At 41.4% G+C, this 19,703-nt stretch overlaps 1 protein-coding gene across 1 annotated transcript in view; it reads right to left on the bottom strand.

Moving 5' to 3' along the window:
- The window catches only part of STON2 (stonin 2), a 79,842-nt gene extending 66,138 nt beyond the window's left edge, over positions 1-13,704 (bottom strand). The window contains exon 1 of the mRNA XM_030033101.1: positions 13,651-13,704. The gene's annotated coding sequence lies outside the window, so the exon portion shown is untranslated. The remainder of the gene's footprint in view (positions 1-13,650) is intronic.
- Positions 13,705-19,703: the final 5,999 nt, after the last annotated feature.

Genomic DNA, 19,703 nt, shown 5'->3' with positions numbered 1-19,703 from the left:
TTTACTTGCTCTGATTCATATATGCTATTATATGAGCTCCATGACTTCAGATGTAGCTTAAGAAGCTCAGTTACTACCTGGTGCATGTAACACTCATTTATATGAAAGCTCTCAATATATAAGGAAGAATTAGGGCTCAAAGGGAGCCAAACAGATATCCCTTGTGAAACTCCTGCGGCCTCTCTGGAAGCAGGGATGGCTTTGCCTATTACAGATTACACCTAAGTGAACAGTAACAAGAGCCTTGATTGTCTTCTGTTCTCAGAGCCTGGTCAAATCCTCTTTGTGCCATTACAGGGTAGGTCATTACTATTGTCCCCTGGCAATTTTAGACAGAGATGGAGTGAAGCAGAATGTGATACTGAAGATGAGTAGAGCCATCTGGCATGCTGGATGACAGAAAAGCAGTGGTGGGACACAGTGCAGCCATGCTAATTAATGGCCATATCCAATTATTCCAATAGATATGAAGTGATCTGTCTAAATCCACACTGTAAGTCAGCGGCAGAAGCAATGTTAAAGCTGAGATGACCTGGAATGCCCTTATTTTCTCTAGGCCACAAGAACCCAATGACCACACATAAAACCATGGCCAACAAATACACCTCAGCTTTGCTGGAAGCTCACATGTCCTCACAATAAGAGAAGAGAGCCTGTAGGGCTTGCATTGGTAAGAAAGTCATAAGCACCTCCCTCAGGAATATTTGAGTCAAGGCTAATATCTGAAAGGTTAACAGCTGCTGTTTCCTCTATGCCACAATTTATCTGCCACAGAAGCTCCTCTGTTTTCCAGAGAGAAAGAAAACACCTAAGATGCTCTTCTGCAGGCAGTACCAGGACATTTAGGCAGTTCAGAAGGCAATGGTCTCTCTCCTTCTGTGAAGGCCATACCTTAGAAATACTTCATGGGTTCTGGACACCTCATAACAAGAACTAGTCAGACAAGATACTGTTTAGAGGGATTCAAAACCTGATACTGGAGGAAAATTGTACAACCTTTTCCTCTATTAATTGTAGTGCCAAGAACTTGAGAAATGTAGAAAGGCACTGTAGAAGAGCAGAAATACAGAAAAAGAATGGGAATCTAATTTTTTTTTTTTTTTTACAATTGGAAGTAATGTCTAACAGGCAGAAGCCAAGGGAGCATGCCAGACAAAATGTTTGGCAGTGATAGTTCACATCCCCAGTCACATCGGGAAAGTAGAAGCTCTACATTTCAGGACTTCAAATATAGCTCACTATGGGTCCACAATACATTCAAAGTGTAACTGAAGCCTCCAGTCATGTAATTGCATTAAAACTTGAAGGATAATTTCCCAAACTGCCAGCCTTCTAACTCAAACTAGAATCTGAGGCAAAGATCAGTCAAATGCTTCTCTTACTATAAAGAGCAACAGTGCTTTAAAACTAGACTGGGAAAAGATCACAGGAAAGAGGCAACATGCCAACTTCTTTAGCAGAACATTTGCATCTCTAAAATCTGGGATTTTTTTTTCCCCAGTCCGTATTGCACAAATAGGAGAAAAAATAAACAAAATGTTAATTTAAGGGTTTGACTTCCCAAGGGCTAGACTAATTCGGAATCACTTTAAAGATCAGGTTTTTCTTTGTTCAATGAAGTTCTGTTGGTAATAACAGTAGGCAACAAGCAATCTAAATGCAGTAAGGGGGAGAGGTTCGTAGCATCCCCTTAGGAGAGGGCAGGTGCACAGTGCTTACCACTCTTCCTTGTCTTCTCAAGGCCTCCATGAGGCAGAACTCCAAAGTAGCACCCCGATCCCAGACTTCCACACCTGACTATTACATGTGTTCCAGACTTCCTCTGCTTTAGGATGGTGAATTTGCAATAATCACAACTATTGCACAACATAATGCTACAGTAAGTGACGTTCCAGTCCATAGTATGGGGAGGGAACTGGGTTTAAAAACTGGTTTCTTCTTTCAAACCTGAAAAAGTGAATCATACAAGGAAAATGTTTTTCAGAAGAAAGCTCCCACTGGGCACCCTGGTTTGCACATCTGATACTGTTGCTTTCACATGTTCCTGTCTAAATTGTGCACAAAAAAGCTAGCCAGATGTATTCTATTTACCAAACCTTCCAAAAGCTATTGTACTTTACTTGCTGTTGTGATGATTATCAGGTGTGGTTTTTAAGTTATCTCACTGATGTAAAAAGCATAATGTTCTACAGTTAATCACCCTTGAACCAACTATGTCATTGCAGCCTGTCATCACTGAAGATAGCCATCAAGAGGTGAACACAGATCGCAAAGCCCTGTCTGCACCTATCCTTCTTCTAAACTGGGACTAATAAAAAAAGAAACAGGGAATCGAGTAAGCGATCATAAGTTTACTGGAATATTGTGCTGGATGATAAACACTCTTCTAGTAAACACACATCCTGGCTTGTATGACTTGAATGTATGCTAACATTCCAGCATTGCTTATATGCCTTGCAACAAATTACTGCTTTACCAGTATGTGCTGCTTTTGGGTAGGATAGAGTTAATTTTCTTCATAGTAGCTAATATGGCTATGTTTTGGATTTGTGCTGAAAACAGTGTTGATAATGCCGAGATGTTTTCATTACTGCTGAGCAGTGCTTATACAGAGTCAAGGCATTTTCTGCTCCTCACCCCACCCCACCAGCGAGTAGGCTGGGGGTGCACAAGAAGTTGGGAGGGGACACTGCTGGGACAGCTGACCCCAACTGACCCAAGGGGTATTCCAGACCTTATGACGTCATGCTCAGCATATAAAGCTGGGGGAACAAGAAGGAAGGGGGGGACGTTCAGAGTGATGGCGTTTGTCTTCCCAAGCGACTGTTACGTGTGATGGAGCCCTGCTTTCCTGGAGATGGCTGAACACCTGCCTGCCGATGGGAAGTGGTGAATGAACTCCTTGTTTTGCTTTGCTTGTGTGCGTGGCTTTTGCTTTACCTGTTAAACTGTCTTTATGTCAACCCATGAGTTTTCTCGCTTTTAATCTTCTGATTCTCTCCCCCGTCCCACCAAGGGTGAGTGAGCGAGCGGCTGTGTGGGGCTTAGTTGCTGGCTGGGGTTAAAGCAGTATTCACACAGTATTCATCATACAACTCAAAACCTGATCCTGCTGCCATTAGTAAAAGGAGAGCCAGCATAATTCTTCCCATGCCTCAGGACTGGTTTCAATTGCACAAATGAAATCAGGGCTTTATCTTCTGAATTACAAGTAAGTTCGTGCTAGAAGTTAGGTGAAAAATCTTTACTGAAAATGGTGGGCATAATTAGTTGCCATCAATCAGTATAAGCTAAAGTCATTTTGGACTGAGAAAGCTAGGGGAAGGAAAAAACCAAACCAAAACAAAACCCCGAACAAGAAAGAAGTAAGTCAAGCCCTCAAACATTAGCCACATTCAAGACAAGGGAGAAACTGGATTCTCTAGACAGAGATGCTTCACTGGAGGCTGTATGCCTACAGAGAGGATGGGCATTCATCTAGCTGAGCTGTTATATACACAGAATGGGAGAACAGATTCAGAGTGAGGGAAAAACACAGAATCCAACTGTGAAAGCATCAGGGAGACAAGGACCATTGAGGAAGTGATGCAGTCCTGAAAGAAAGCAAAGAAGTTTTCCTGTGCTGAGTGTTGGCTGGAAAGGAGATTAGGAACACTGAGAGAGAAAGCCATCTTCTGTTCAAGCCTTCTCTGTATTTCCATATAACTGACAACTATATATATATAACTTCTATATAACTGTACTTCTGTGTAACATCTTTTATAACTTGTAAGCTGTATCAGTAACACCTTTCCAAGGAACAGAGTTTAAAAAGGGATTTCCATTATAAGGGAGATCCTGCTTGATGGTTATAATAAAGGCAACCATAAAATGTGAAGCTGCCTCCCAGTTTAAGGAAATCCTGCTTGATTATTTAAAGCCAGACAAAAAATAATACTCTGCAAGAGGTATCACAGGGAACAAGCCTGCCCTGGCAGAAAATCCCTTGGATGATCCAACTGGTCTTTCCTCGTTTCCAGTGTCTGGAGAGTCAACTGATATTATGCAACTTAGTGTGATGCCAGGACACCGCAGCCCTTCAGGGCAACCCACAAATATCACGTTTGTTGTCACTCTCTATTTTAGACACTCTAAATATAGGCCCATTAGACTTGATGGTGCTGTTTGTTTAGCATGACTACTCCTGTTTCAAGAGAATGAAAAGCAACTCCAGGAAAAAACCATGCTTGAGCAAAGATTTAATTTAAAGGGATCCAGTATTTTATACACTATTACAAAAAACTATGTATGAAGTAGAAACAAAGATCTTGACAACTCAAATTCATACACAGTACAAAAATAGTATGTTTGCAACATTGTTGTCTAATACATTTGTGTCTAATTGTATTTATCTAATTGTCAAAACATGAAATAAGAATGCATGGTATACTAGCATGATGTAGAACAGAGGGTATGAGAAAGATCTTTCATTTTTTGTTGTTTGGTGTTGGGTTTATTGGGTTTTTTGTTTGTTTTGTTTTTACTAACACACACTAATAAGTGGTGTTAGTAAAAATAAAAGATGTTTCAGGGGAGAAAAAAAAGAACCTGTTTTGTAGTATCTCTGTCAGCAGGTCCATACCTAGAGAGTAGGATTAGTAAGATGACAGTAGAGGTAATATTCATTCCTGAGCGTGCTTACTCATCTCTGGAAGTTAACTGGGAACAGAACACAAACACAAGAGAGGGCTTTCCTCTGGTGCAAAGGGGTAGAGCCCTTTGCTGAAAATGAAGTTCAGAATACTCTGCTTTGCTTTCTAACTACCAGTGCTTTGGTGTTGTCTGGTACAGCGAGCAGCTGCTGCTCATCTTTCTAGTACCACCCCTTTGATAGTTAGCTGTGCCTATGAGACAGCAGGCAACGTTGTGCATTCCAGAAGAGGAATCCAAGATACATTGCCATCTATCTACATGAGATCATGTAAGTGCTGCAGGGGTACATGGTGAGAGGGAGACCCCTGTGGCATATGGAGGCAGCAAATCACTCGTATTTTATTACACTAGGTATTTTGCTGAGGAAGCTACAAGAAGAGCCACTGCAAGTCTGAGTATCAACAGCAGGAAGAAGGACCAGTTGCACTTCATGCTTAATAGCATCAAATAGTTAATACAACATTATTGTATGGCTTCCACGAGATGCTCATCTTTTAATCTGACACAAATGCCCAGTTACGAAGCATTCAGGGTGCTGACAAATATGCAGTATTATACATAGAAATTCATATGAATCGGCTCCCACAGAGTGTGTCACCGTCCCTGGTTTCACAGTGCTTGGCATGGCTCAAACAAACAGTTGTTGCACCAATACATTTGCGAGGCTATCAACCAGCAGATCATAAACCAGAATGATTAAGAATAATAAAAAAAAAAGACGTGGACAATGGCTAATCACTCAATGGTTGGGGCATTATTATCAAAGTAAACTCTCAAAGCTGGAATAGCAGGGAGCACTGCACATCAGGTACACTGACAGAGCCATGCACACACACCCTGGGGAGAAGGTCCCCGTAGACCAAACTGTTTGCTGGGGAAGTTTCTGCAATGGCAGCTCCTTGTATGCCTGGCTTGAGCCAGTGGTACACAAGCTCTGTAGGTATATGTACTTGCACATGGTACACAAAATCTAAAAGTAAACAAACTGCTATTTATAGGTGCATGAAAAAATCTCCAGTTTTCACACAGAAATAGGAATGTGATTTGATCTTTCAAAATTCCATGTTTTGAGGATATAGAATACTTTAGCTGGCTACACCAAACCAATACTCTCAAAAAAAAAGAAAGAAGAAAGAAGAAAAAAAAAACCTACAGTGAGACATTTCACTATTCTTTCCTTCTCAGACAACTAACTCTTCAGTTTCAAATAGCAGACAATTGCTTTACCATTAAATCATGCAAAGTTTAACTGCACTAGGTGGCCAGCCATTCTATATATCTAGAAGTATGCTCTACTTACCTACACTTTCAAATGATGCATGTAGAAACTAAGAGTAAGATGGTAAGACGAACGAATTCATGAACATACTCATCTCTCAACTGGACTTGGGTAGTGGAATATTTTGCCTCCCAAATTTTTAGACAAGAATTTCATTCATGTCACATTTCTGGGTGCTGTCAGACATTGTACAACCCAAAGGTAATTTTTTTTTAAAGGCAGGCATCAAGACTGCTTTGTGCATGACCCGTTTTGTGTTATCCATGTGCTTTAGTAAAGCAACAGTGTAAAAAAACCCCAACAAAACACAAAACCAAAAACCACCAAAAAACCTCCAACACCCCCTTCCCACCCAAGCCCCCAGAAGTTTAAGACAGCGTTACTGTTGCCTTGAAGACTCTGGAGTCTAGTCAGGAAAACAAAGCAGAAAGAACTTTATGAAGACTTCACTTACTGCGTTGAAAAATCAACATAAAACACTGCAGACACGGAGGTGGATGCTGGGCACTCAGATAATACTGGCAAGGCCTTTTTTCATTAAAAGGTTTGGAATCTGAATATCCTCCTCTATGCAACCCCTCTTAGGTAACACTACCAGCAGCACTGTGTGTTTGACAGCACGGCTGCTTACTGAGCCTGCTCTGGAAATGGAATTAATGCAGTCAGGTCACCCCACCTCCACACCCAACCTCACGTAGCCATAAGCGACCATGGTTATTCTGCTCCTCAGTCCATGATACATCTCAGTTGCACAGCATTACGATGTGTGGAAATACCAGTTCACAGCAACGTTAATGCAGCATTACAGCTCCCTTGCCAGCTCTGGGGCAGCTGAGTCCAGGTAACCTTTGGCAAAGACTGCCTTACCCTGCGGACAAGTTTTGGAAATGGGATGCAGACAAGTAGATTTTAAAATATTTGAGATATTTACCTCCCTCTTTCATAAAGGCACAGACCCACAAAGGGACTGGGACTCTTTGTTTCTGTTACCAAGACTGGCAGTGACTCACTGTGGCAGAGTTGTAAATTTGACACCAGCATAAGGCACACAAACAAAAGCATGTTACAAACTATTGAAAATAAGCAGAATTAGAAGAATTTCAGGTTTTTTTCAAGACAAACTTCGTGAAGAGAAGGGATTATCACTTGAAAGTTAGTGCCTGTTTCAGTGTCACTGAAGAGCTTAATGCAGCTGTTTGGAGCTGCAGCTCCCAAAGGTCTGTGGCCACCCCCAACCAGTCTTAGCTCCAAGCATATGAATATCAGTAGCCTGGTTTGAATACAGGGAGAATTTGCAGTCTTTTCTGGAAAAAAAGTGAATGCTGGTGCCAGACTCTGACCACACACGTAGTGTGGTAAACTAATACAGCTGCCTCCATTCAGAGAGACTTGGGCATTTGAATTGCAGAGGTCAGAGGTGAGTTATTTAGGAGGGGAAAGCCCAGATCTGCCCAATCTATTCTACCTCAGTTTTATCCCCTTCAGTGACATTTGAGATTCTGGCAGTGAATACCCTCCAAAAAATCCACGCACCTATCAGCTGAGATCTTATTCCTCATGCTGAACTCACATACCTTATAATTTGGAATGAGATTTAGGAACACGCACCTGATGTTTCCACCATATATAATTTTTATATATGGGATATAATTTTTAGCCAGGTAAATATTTGAACTCCGGTGAACTGGAAACAACATAGGAAGGATCAGAGCAAAAGAAGCATTTCTGGTGGCAAGTTTATGACCTCAGGAGCAGCTAGCAATTAAACAGCAACTAATCATTAAACTTCCTAGGCCAAATTCTTCCCTACAGATGTTCCATTGAAACTACTTTATTAGAAAATAAACTGGCCTTGTGCTGTGGAGCTTGACCAGCTCAAGTTTCAGTTATGCAGCTAGTAATACTTTTTCTCTTAAAAAATGCTTAGTAGTGCTTTTTCCATGCATTTCGATCACCCACACAACCACAAAACCACCATGCAGTTCTGCAAAATGGTACCTTCTGTTCACAAGAGGCCCCTGGTTCAGATAGCAAGAGAACAAAATTCCTATATTGTATACCCACCCCCATTTTCAAAAGTAAATTAAAGATAATTCTCTCATTTCATTTCACAGCTGGCAAACCCAAGAGCCCACAGAGAGAATTAGTTTCTATAAATATTCATGTCTATAAATGCCAACTAAAACTTGGCCTAAAAGAGTGTAATGAAACAAGAAACACAGCTCAGCAAAAAGACATCCTTTCTCTCCAGCTCACCAGGAAGGTCTGCTGCCCTTGGACCAAGAGCTCTGCTTTGAATCTCAGCTCTGGAGCACAATGCCTGCTCTTTGAATATTAGGATAGTTCTGGACTACTAGAGCACCTTCATAGGATCCTGAAGCATACTGGTTAGTTCTGTCCTCTGTTTCAAGACAAAGGAATTGTGCCGAGACATTTATTTCAGTTACCTTAATAAAGCAAGATGAATCACATCTCATTTAACCCCAGACGCCTAGTTAGACATCTGAGATAGTCACCTGATGCTCTGTTTATAGTCAATAGAAGGAACACAACACCTCCAGAGGATCTTTCATCTGATCTATTTTAAAACAAGGTGAATCCCCCTCCAGAAAGACTATGGCAACTAACTTAGGCTTGCATGTCTTTTTCACACCTAAATTAAGGCAACTGAATCACAGCCAAAAATAATGTTGTACCAATACTCCATTCCCTTTTCACAGATATGCTGTGTTAGTGTAGATCCTCCCCTCTTCCAGGGAGTCAAACTAATTCCCCAGACTCTACAATACACACTCCTGATCACACAGGTCTTCTATGCAGGTATTTATTGTTATAACTAAATAACTTACACACACACACACACTTTCAGGTTTTTTTCCATGCTGCTTTTCGGCTCCCTGCTTCATTACTTCTAGAGCTCCTATTTGTTTCTTTCAGGACTCTTTCACTTAGTTCTGTCTTCCCAGAGGGAAATGTCTGCAACAAAGCTTAAAAACCACATTTAATATTCAAGATAAATGACTCTATACAATAAAACATATCAGTAGGATCACAATCTGTCTATCCCACCTTCCCTGTCAGTATCAAACACAGAACAACTCCCTTACGCTGCAAAGAATGAACAAGAGGCACTTCAGCAGTGGTTTGTTACTCAGAGACTTATTTCTCATTCTATATGAATGCCCCTGAGCGACACGAGATGAAATCACCAAGTGCTGATTTGAAGTAATGGCACAACTAATCAAGACGTTCCTATAGCATGACCTCTTCCAATAAATAAAAATGTGAACTGCAAGGAAGTCTTACGCATATTTCTAGGCATGTCACTACAGTGAACTGATAAACCTTAATATATCACTGCTGAGAAAATACTTTCAACATTTTAGGAAATATTTTCTGTCAGAAAAGTACCTACTGAAGGATTTTCAGGATGGGTGAGAGCAAAAGCTCTTTAATTTTATGGCTCCCTTTCACCAGCTGTATCTCTATAGAACTAATGTTTAAGAAACTTATGCATTTCAGTAACCTACTTCCTTTAAGACTATTTTCTATTAATAAAGCACTATTTGTTTCTATAGTTATCTAAGGGACACACACACTCATGTGATCTCTTACTTTTTTAACATTATGCTATGATGTTTATATTTTCCCTTGTATTTTTTCTGTAAAGATACACTGAACATTATGCTACATTTAAAAAATTGGTTAACAAGTTTGTCACTAAGTTTACACTAGCAGGCAGCATAAAACCTTACCAATAGGAGCACAGCTGCAGGGTGAAATACTTGGCATTAAGGGCATAGCTTTCACACTACTTTTTTGCAGCTTTTACTTCCAATTATCTCCAATCTGATCCTGTAGACTGAATCTGCATTAGCACTTGGAGTACATTAAATGAGTTCCTGGAGTTCTTCTGACTCAGTTTTATCCCAAACAAAATCAGTTTATGTGCTCTAAGATGCAAATTGAAGTGCATTAAGTGCCGATGATCAGGACATCCATTTCAAAAGTACATTCCTGCTCTAACTAGTGTACTAATGTATTGCATTAATAGTTTTTTAGAAAAGAAGGGAATCCTGGAACCCTGATGCCTGTCCCCTGGTATCTCCACAGGACTGCATTTTCTCAATTTTTTCAGTCTAAATCTCTGAAATTTTACACCCTTGAGTTTTGAAAGAAATAGGACCTTCCACACCATTCACCTTATTTGCACATTTAAAGGACAGTGAAAATTGATTGCAGAAGTCAATAGGGGATTCACAAGTCCTACATGGGAAGCGATCTCACCCCTATAGACACCTTCAGATAGATTTCTGGCCCGGTTTAAGGTCCTGGCAGGACTTTCACCATCTACAAGCAGCAAAGATTTAACCCCTAATGTTTCCAGATGTATGAGCTGAGCCGTAAGGCTTCTAGATGTATTTCCTAGGACTCAAATTCATCTGGTCACAATTACAGCCACAGTCCTGAAGACAACACGTGCTCATACCCAACGCATACAAAGATGGGCATTCCTTCCTTGAGGTTAACCACTTGTGAAGCTATTACATCCATTAGCAGAACTTGCAATCCTTTAAGAAACCATCCAGCATGGTTAGACTCCAAAGAAAATGTATTAAGAAATCAGAGGACAAAAAAAAAAATCTAGTTTTGCCACTGAGTACTTTATGGATTTTTTTTTAATGCAACTAACATTTCAGACAAATTGCCCAAGAATTGCCTTCTGAAGGCTCTCCTTTCCTAGCTGACTACATAGTGAGCTTAAGTGATTAGCTTAGATATATCCAACTTTCAGATGGCCAAGATAACATTAGAAGATTGCCTCCACCACATGAGCCCTTATAGTTCTATAGCCTATTTCCTGCTGATTTTTTTTTTTTACCTTTCCAACTTTCAAAGAGAAAGCCAACATTGTTGCAAAGCTTCTGAGGCTAAAACCTTTACTTTCAGCCTGCCTTTAAGAACAGGGCTTTTCAACAATTCAAAATTCACTTATTCTGTTAGTTTATTGGCAAAGATCATGACAGGTGCTTTGCACAAAGCCTCAGTGCATTACTTGGGTTAAAAGCTGCATGAAGAAAGGGTACTACCGGGAGCAAAGTGTCAGAGCAGGAGAATCCACAAGCCACAATCTTGTAGCTGATGCCACCTTGGCAACTGCCTCACTGACTGGAAAAGTCACCACTTCTACAACAGGGGCAACAGAAGCCTTGCAGAGCAGAACATCTTGAGAGATCTGTAACACACATAGATACCATTTCTCATCTTCATTTGCGGATGCCAGACTTGAGATAGCTGAAAATTAAGGACTCTATAAACATGATGTATTTAGCCCACTCACAATATGGTTTTAACCCCCACACAGTCTGGGTTTCTCAACCAGGGAACTGTACCAGCTGCCAGTTCTTAACAAGATAGCTGGCAAGGTAGCACAAAGAAGGACTCAAGAGGGGGAGTCGGCCACTACTGAGATGTAGCTGTTGCTTTTTTGCCTTGTGTCCCTTGGACTGTTATCTAAACCAACCACACAGCAGAGTATTCATTACGCCACTGATGTAATGAGGGATCCAAGGAACTCGTGTAAAGGAGAGATCTGCAGTTAAAGACCAAGGTATGCTGTTAAGTCCTTAATGATAATTAGGGATATGAATCATAAGAGAGTACAGCTAGTCAGAACTGAGATACAGTGCAATGTGTGAGAGGAAAAAAAAAATCTGACCTTTTCTCTTATTGGAAAGTTTAATGGTCACGCTCTTGATGGCATTCATATTTTAAAAATAATTTAAAAGCTATAACTATAAAAGTGCAGCAATCACTAAAGTTGCCAGCTGTATTCCTATATCTAAGGAAAATGATACGTTAGATCTGCTCGGGAGTTACTGCTACTCGCTTTGTACTTGAGATCTCCATAGGAATATCATGAAAAGCCTTTAATGTTATACAGAAAAAGTCAAAGATTTACGTGACAAAAGCATGATGTAACAGAGTAAATGTAATTCATAGCGAATACTGCTTTATGTTATAACCAATCAAATCTAAAAATTCTTGCAGAAGAGAGAACCTAGCCATTTGGAAACTAAGTATTTAGGAAAGTCATATGCGTTGCATAATCCCATGTAATACATCTCACTGGAGATGGGGAAAACTGTTTTTCAAGCTTCTTTGTGGTAACACAAACTTCATTTACTAACAGAAATGTGTTTATCTGGAAAATATTAAGGCAAAGCCCAGAGCTCACTTGTCTGTGTAACACAAGTTACGTTTCAGTCACCTCGGGCACAATTAGCAAACACAAGCATTTTGCCATCAACCTGTAGTTTGAAATTTACTCGCCCAAACTAGTAAGTTTACAAAACACACATCTCACAGAAGACAAGAATGATTCATAGCTGATTCACAAGTAAAGAAATGCCAATGTTTGCCAAATTTTTGCCTTGACAATACTAAAAATGCCCTCAAACCAACACTGTGAAGTTATTCAAGGATAATTCCCAGCCAAAGGTGCAACTAAGTGAGGGAAGACGTGAGCTGTAAAGCATCGCCTGATCTAATCAAGCAGTAGAGCATTTTTTTTTAACTTCTCCCTGAAAAACTTTAATCTCAGAAAGGATTAAACCATGGGAAAAAAAAAAATCAGAAAAGTTGATTCTGGTTACAGCCAATTAGTCAACACCACAATTAACAATCAAGAGAGAAAAGCGGAGCTGCAGTACAGAAAGGATACTCAACACATGAAGTAGGCAAATGTGCGGGGAAGGGGCTGTCCAGTCCAACATCAACGTAAAAATCCACTTTGTATGGAAGTATGCAATTTGAGCTTTTTCAACCTGTAATTTACATAGGGTATTCAAAGGAGACGACAGAAAGATGAGTGGCGATTTTTCTTTGCCTTGCAATATCTGAACCGCAGAAAAACATTTCAAGAGCAGCACAATTCGGTCGACTCCAGAAAGGAAAAATCCAAAACATGAGTAATTGCACAGAGCAGCTGAGGGGTAGGTGGATACAAGCAGCTTCCACATGCCGCTGTGCCTGACTCATTAACCCTTCCGCAGACGCAGAGCAATAAACCGCCGGCGCTCGCGCAGAAACACAGCGTGCATTGTGACGAGTAACAGGCGAGCGCTCGTTTGGGAGAGGACGGCTGGGGGGTCGCTAGGCTGCCTGTCACAAACAGCCTTCGTCGGCAGCAGCCGCGGAGGAGGGCGTACGGACCGAGGGGGGGCAGGCTGAAACACGGTCCAGATGGTCGCGGCCGGGAGCGGTGCCGTGAGCCCGGGCCAGGGAAGGGGGCTGGAGCGCGGCGGGGAAACTTCGGCTCCGTCGGGGCGCGCAGCCCGGCGCGGCCCCTCCTCCGCGCTGCAGAGGGGGGTAAAGCGGCCGCGACGCCCCGAGGGGAAGGCAGCAGCCCCAGCTCCGCCGACACGGCCACCTGCCGTCCGCTTCGGTTTCCCCGGCTCCGCTTTCCGGACGTCCTGCGCCTGCCTCTGCGCCAGCGCTGCCCGCGAAGCCCGACCCGCCGTGCCCCCTCCTTGGCTGTGAGGAAGGCAGAGCGCGGGGGCGCGGGTCCCCCTCCCCGGCGGGGGCCGGCCGGGCGGCCCCGGGCAGGCGGCTCTCCCCCCCCGCCTCGCTGCCGGCTCCGCGGCCGCTCCCCACCCCGCCTCGCCCCGCGGACCTACCTGCCGGCGGCGGGCGCGGCGCTCGCGGCCCCACGTGTGCCGGCCGCCCGCCGCTGCGACAGCGGCTCGCGGTGAGGCGGCGGCGCGCCGCCCCCTCCCCCCCCTCCCTCCGCCCCCGTCGCATCGGCAGCCGCCTGCCTGCCTCCATTTGTCTCTCCCCCGGCGCGCTTGGCTTCTGCTCGCCGCCGTTGGCTGGGTCGCGTCCCCCCTCCCGCCCGGTCCTTTCCCCTTTCTCGCGGCGGCGGCCGCCGAGGTCGGCGGGGAGCGGGGGGTTCAGCCTGCGGCAAGGCGGCGGTCGAAGGGCTGAGGCAGGCGTTTGTCTCCTTGCTCCCGGACTCGGTCCGTTTAAATGCGCTTTGAAGCAGGAGTTCCAGCCTGCCGGGTGGCCGCCTCGTAGAGAAGGGCAAAAATAATAGAAACGTGCAGATAAAAAACGTAATACAAAAAATCCTTCTGCTCGGGGCCATTCGACCGGCACTCCTAAATGCTTAAATATGACGCTGTTTATTTGCAACTCACGATTGTGCGTGCCCACTTCTAATACGAATTAATAGGTGTCTCCATTCTTTCGTGAGACCCTGACGAATGTCACAAGTCGGCAAATATCCCCCCGTTAGGTATTAGTCAGGACTAATAAAGTTAACTGCAATGTCCGTGAACCGAATTGCTTTTAAGCTGTGAAGTTGGAGTAGTATTACAGACCTAATAATATAAATCCATGACATTAGTCTTATTTCTGCCTTTAAAGATTCCAGATTGCCATTTGCATATGCAAGTGTCTTTATGGAGGCTTTATTTTCTAAGCCCAGTACAATTTCAAGGCTTCTGATGAAAGGCAAGTTATAGGACATGAACACGTGCATCACCCGTAGGACCGTGAGCACAGGTGCGTACGTGTACACCCACCCCCAGATGCAGAGGATGACTCTGGAGAGCTGAGGAAGTATCAAGTCACCAACGGGCTTCCTAGAAAATTGAACCTTGCAAGCTGAGAAATCTTAATAACCTTAACATTTGCATTAAACATGATCGTAACAGCCTTAATTAGTAGTGGGGACTGACTGTAAGAATAAAAAAATTACACAAGTTTAACTCTTCTCCAGGTGAACTAACGGTTTTTAAAGTGCTCTTGTAAAACACTGGGAAAATCTCAAATGAAGAGTGCAAGGTAACCACGCAATTATGGTGACTGATGTTACACTTGGCAGTTTAGCATACCTGATTTTGTCCTGAAGGAGCTTTCAAAGAGGTCTGAAGGTTTACTATTGGTACAGACTCATCTGGGGACATGCATTAAAAAGTACACCGCCACTCAAACAAAAACCCAAAGCCCCCCGTGTGACACGAGTTGGGGGGGGCGGGGGGAGGAATATCGTCTGGCACAAAACGTTAACACGAGTGCCAACTAGAGGCGGTTGGGAGAGAATAACGCACAACTCGAACGTTTCCAAACAGTATTTGCAGATCCAGCAGTGTAAAACGTTGGTTTCCCAAACACAGCTAGTCATAAAAAATATGTTTAATTGCATATACTGCCCATGGGCCAAGACGGATTTAGGCTGGTAGCCCTACTCATTTACATCTGTCAAGGTTAGCTACAACAAGGACACAGGATAGTTCTGCTCAGGTACAACTGGTGTCTTTGTTTCTCCTCATAATTATTTTATGAGCCAAAAGAACTACAGATTAGTTTTCCAATTGTGTCCTTCTATCTTCCCCATGTTTAATAAATCCAGGATCCAGAATAACATCCCTGACCTCTGATGTACTGGCCTGGGAGGGATCCTGACTAGGAAAAGGCTCCAATGCCATCAATCCTTTCCTGGTTTTGGTCAAGTCCTGAACCCCATTTCTTTTTCTTTTTTCCTCGTTTGTTTTCTGAACAACAGCATCAGGATCAGCCATTACAGAGTAACTTTTCACAACAGTACTATGAGCCTGTAGTCACAAGGGCAGCTACAAATGCCGTCACAAACAGTCCAACAGTGGCAGCGGTTGCCGTATCTTGCATTGCTGAAGCAAGCAGCATGAAATTTCATCAATCAGGTTGTAATTGAGAGTCAGCGCCAGAAATATAAGTAATCTTTTCCTTCTTTGCTGTCCTTTTCACCCCCAAGCGTGTTTACTGATAGCCTTTAGATGATTTAAAGGTTGAGGGATGAAGGATGTGTCTTCATTTAAAAAAAAAAAATCATTAAAGGAAAAAGGCTTGCATATAACGTATTGCTTTTTTAGCGCTTTCCTCTCTTTTATGTAGATTGATTAACAGGCATAAGCTGGCTCTAGCACTGATTACTTTTTCTGATATTAAGTAAATTGAAGCTCATGTATTCAACATCCTTTTAAAATATGGGGGTGTGTGTGGTGTGTGGGACTTAGAACATTTGATTCTCTTAAACTATTTATTCCATCAAAGTTATTACACCAGTACCACAGCATCAGACAGCTCTGTTTAATATCATTATTCTATGTGGACTTGTAAGAAATGTTTACTTTTTGTTTCCAAAATACTTTTACTAGTAAGATCTAGAATGGAAGGACAAGCAGGTAACATACCTGTTACACTTTTGGTCAGCCCTGAAGTGGTCAGGCAGTTGGACTAGGTGGATGTTGTAGGTCCCTTCCACTGAAATATTTCTATTACATCAGAGAATCAGAAACAAAATTACTCCATTTGAATAATTGTACATTAGATTTCTGGTTGAAAACTGCTATTCATACAATATAAAGAGAATTTGGAACATACTTGAACTTTTTTCCCCCCAAAGTAAGGGGGGGGGGGGAATCAAACACACTCTAGAGAGTCTGGGTTGTCTATGTCAAATACTTTGGGTTTGAAGAACAAAGATTATGTCCTTCCATTTTCTAGGATGTGACATAAGGTTGCATATTAATGATTAAAATACAATATTCTATTGCTGGTATTCTGAAATGTTGAAAATGTATTTATGATGAGAATCTACAGGGTTAGAGCATGTGAGATCATAACTATAAACACATGTACCAAGTAACTAAAGGCTAGAATGAGCCTGATTCTAATTTATTTTGAATACACACATCACCTGACTTTTTGTTCTTTCTACTTGACAGGTTATTAGGGCTTTTGATGTTAATATTTCATTATAAAGATGATATTAATAATTCATTACATCTTGGGAAACTCTTAATGATGCTATTTTATTCCAATATAAAACAACGATTCTCATGCAAGCTTTACTGCAGGCTTAACTCAATCAGTTAACAGAATTAAATATATTTCATTGTATTAAATGAAGAGAGGAGGTGTGGTTTAACCCTCACTGGTATCCCAATAGAGGCCCAATTCAGAAATGCACAGAAGCACTTCCAGAGTGTTTTACCCATCTGGACCTGCTTCTATGATTAAGTAGGTCTGTACTTCACATACTTCTTTACACCATATCACAAAGCACAGCCTCACAGGAGTGTTTGCTGATGCATGCTCCTCAGCCCATGGGTTGATATTGACACGACACAAAGAACAGTAAGAGAAAATAAACGTATTGTGCCAAAAGATTGCTTGTTTAGCTTCCTTACCTTGTATGCATGTGGATGCACTTGAATGGTCTTCGCTTCAGCTGACACGGGCAAGCCTGAAAGATCGTACGTCAGGAGAGATTTGTGTAATTGTATGTCTCAGTTATGGCAAGATTAGTTTAAAACCAATAGCTCTGGGACAAAGGCGCTGTTTCCAGCATGGTAGGTCATCACCTTCATTTCCCATTCATAGACTGGGCGTTTTCCCCAAGGAAGGAAACCGCTCAGGTGTCCAGGCACCTTTGTTTTGCCATGTAACAGCAAACCAAAGTAATCAGTAGCTGCAGAGCATGTTCTGCCTCCAATTCGAGCAAGTGAAGAGTTTGTTAAGATAGCAGTGCTAGGAGCATTATGGCTACCAGGGGAATTTGGAAGCATCAAATGTTTAATGTAAGAAGCACAGGGAGAGTTAAAGACTTATCAAACATGTTCATTTATGTAATTTGAAAACTTCCTTTTCTATAGCTGCAAGAAAGTCTTCATGATTTGGCATCTAGAAATCCTGAGGAGACAGTGGAAATTAATATTTTATTTGTTGTGTTTAGATGAGGAATAGCATTTCAAATTGACATGGTCTATCTTTTGTTCTAGCACCTTTCACAGTACCAAAGAAAGGACTAATGAGACACTAGATTTGAAATGTTAAAAAGGGGGATTTATTTTTTAGTTTACTTTTCTGTTAATTTTCAGGATTTACCATAGAGTTTTTCAGTTTTTAGCCAAAGAATTATTTGCAAACTGTTTACTCTAAATATGAGAGCTGTGTTTTATGATGCTGAACTAGTATCACCAGAAACATTTAGAAGTATTTCCTATCAATCTATCTTTTAGAGTTGAACTAAGAATGACAAATGTAGCGAAGAGCAAACTTTTGGGGGCTTGTAAATGCAAACATAATAATTAGGCCCCAAAACAAAACAGTAACAGAAAGAAATTTTACATGTGCAAAAAAATTTAAATTTTTTTTGTATCTCTATGGAGCTTTTCACTGAATATGCAAGATATCAAAGTAGGCAAACATAGTTAATATACAGCATTAGCTAAAATGTTTGTTAGTTGAGAGATAATACATTAATGAAGAAACCCTTCTTTCTTGCTCTGTTTCGAGAGGTTCCTACCTACTTGCACCCTTTGCCTTCCACAGAGTAGAAGATCTGTCTCCTAGTAGGAAACTCAGTAAGGCTGTTTGTTTAGCAAAGGGGCAGAAAAGGGCAGAAAAGGGCAGAAAAAGCCAACACAGCTGCATGCAGTGAGATCACCACATTTATCTCACTGGGTCCGAATTCTGTTAGTATAGTCACCTCCCTTCTGTGCAATGTTTTCCAGATTTCAACAATCAAGTCAGGCTCAAAATTATTTGTAGAAGTTATGAAATCCTTCAGCTACCCAATTACAGTTGAACATTTAACATTACAATCTGGATTCCACAATAAAATATACACATATTTTGGTGTGGCTACTCTTCCTAATGGACGGTCGAGTCCTATAATCAATGTGATGAGAACCAGAGATGAAACTAAATACAACCTGAAAAGAATTAACTCAAGTCCTCTTGACCTCACAGCATCAGTAACAAAGCTAATCAGCTACTGGAAAACTCACCAAGCATATATATTTTCAGATCTTTAGCCTTTACATTCAAAGCTGGATGATTCTCCAATTATTATCCTTTTTATAATCCAGAGTTATAAGCCTTAAACTGGAACATGCCATATTTCTTCGGTAGTTTTAACATCAGCTATAATAATGACTTTAAAGTCTATGAAGTGTATTTGATTTTTTTTTTTCCCCCACATATCCATTTTTAATACTAGTAATACAAGCAATCTTTTCCTTTAAAATTGCTGTTGAATACATCTGGGGAAACTTTCCAAATAAAAACCCGCTTATTCAGAAGCACCTAAAATGTCATTAATTCATGGAACTTCAGTACATAGCAAAGTCCAGTGCCTACCAAACTTTAAAGTAACATTGGACAGAAACAAATACTGTAAAATATTTTGAAATACAGATTTCAAGTTATTCAGACAGCTCAAATAATTCACCAGTCTCAGTGAAAAAAGTGATTTTAAAAGAAATCTTCATCACCTGTTGCTAAACATTTTCATTTGCTTTTGTGGGAAAGCATTTGTACTCCAAGAAAACCTGGATTTAACTTTGCAAAAGTAGCCACCGTCCTGGAAGCTGTGCCCAACTAGTCCACATTTTATCTGCACATAATACTCCAAAAGATGTTGCCAGACAGACTAGTATGACAGCAGGTTGATGGATATGCATATTAAAAAAAGCTTTAACAGTCCAGGGAAGGCAATTCTTTACCAGGTATTTCCAGAAGCTACAGTGATTTTTAATTTTGGACTTTTGCTCTACGAATATGAGAGAAATAAGAGTATTGAATTATTTCATTTTGCTAAGAAAGTTTCTGAAGCTCCTGCAACCAAACACTCTTTTCTCTCTCAGTATATGTGTGTGTGTGTATACATACACACACATATGCA

This window comes from Aquila chrysaetos, chromosome 2 (genome assembly GCF_900496995.4).
Source record: "Aquila chrysaetos chrysaetos chromosome 2, bAquChr1.4, whole genome shotgun sequence".
NCBI lineage: Eukaryota > Metazoa > Chordata > Aves > Accipitriformes > Accipitridae > Aquila > Aquila chrysaetos.
Note: the sequence above shows the minus strand (reverse complement) of the source record. Positions and strands in the feature narration are given on the sequence as shown.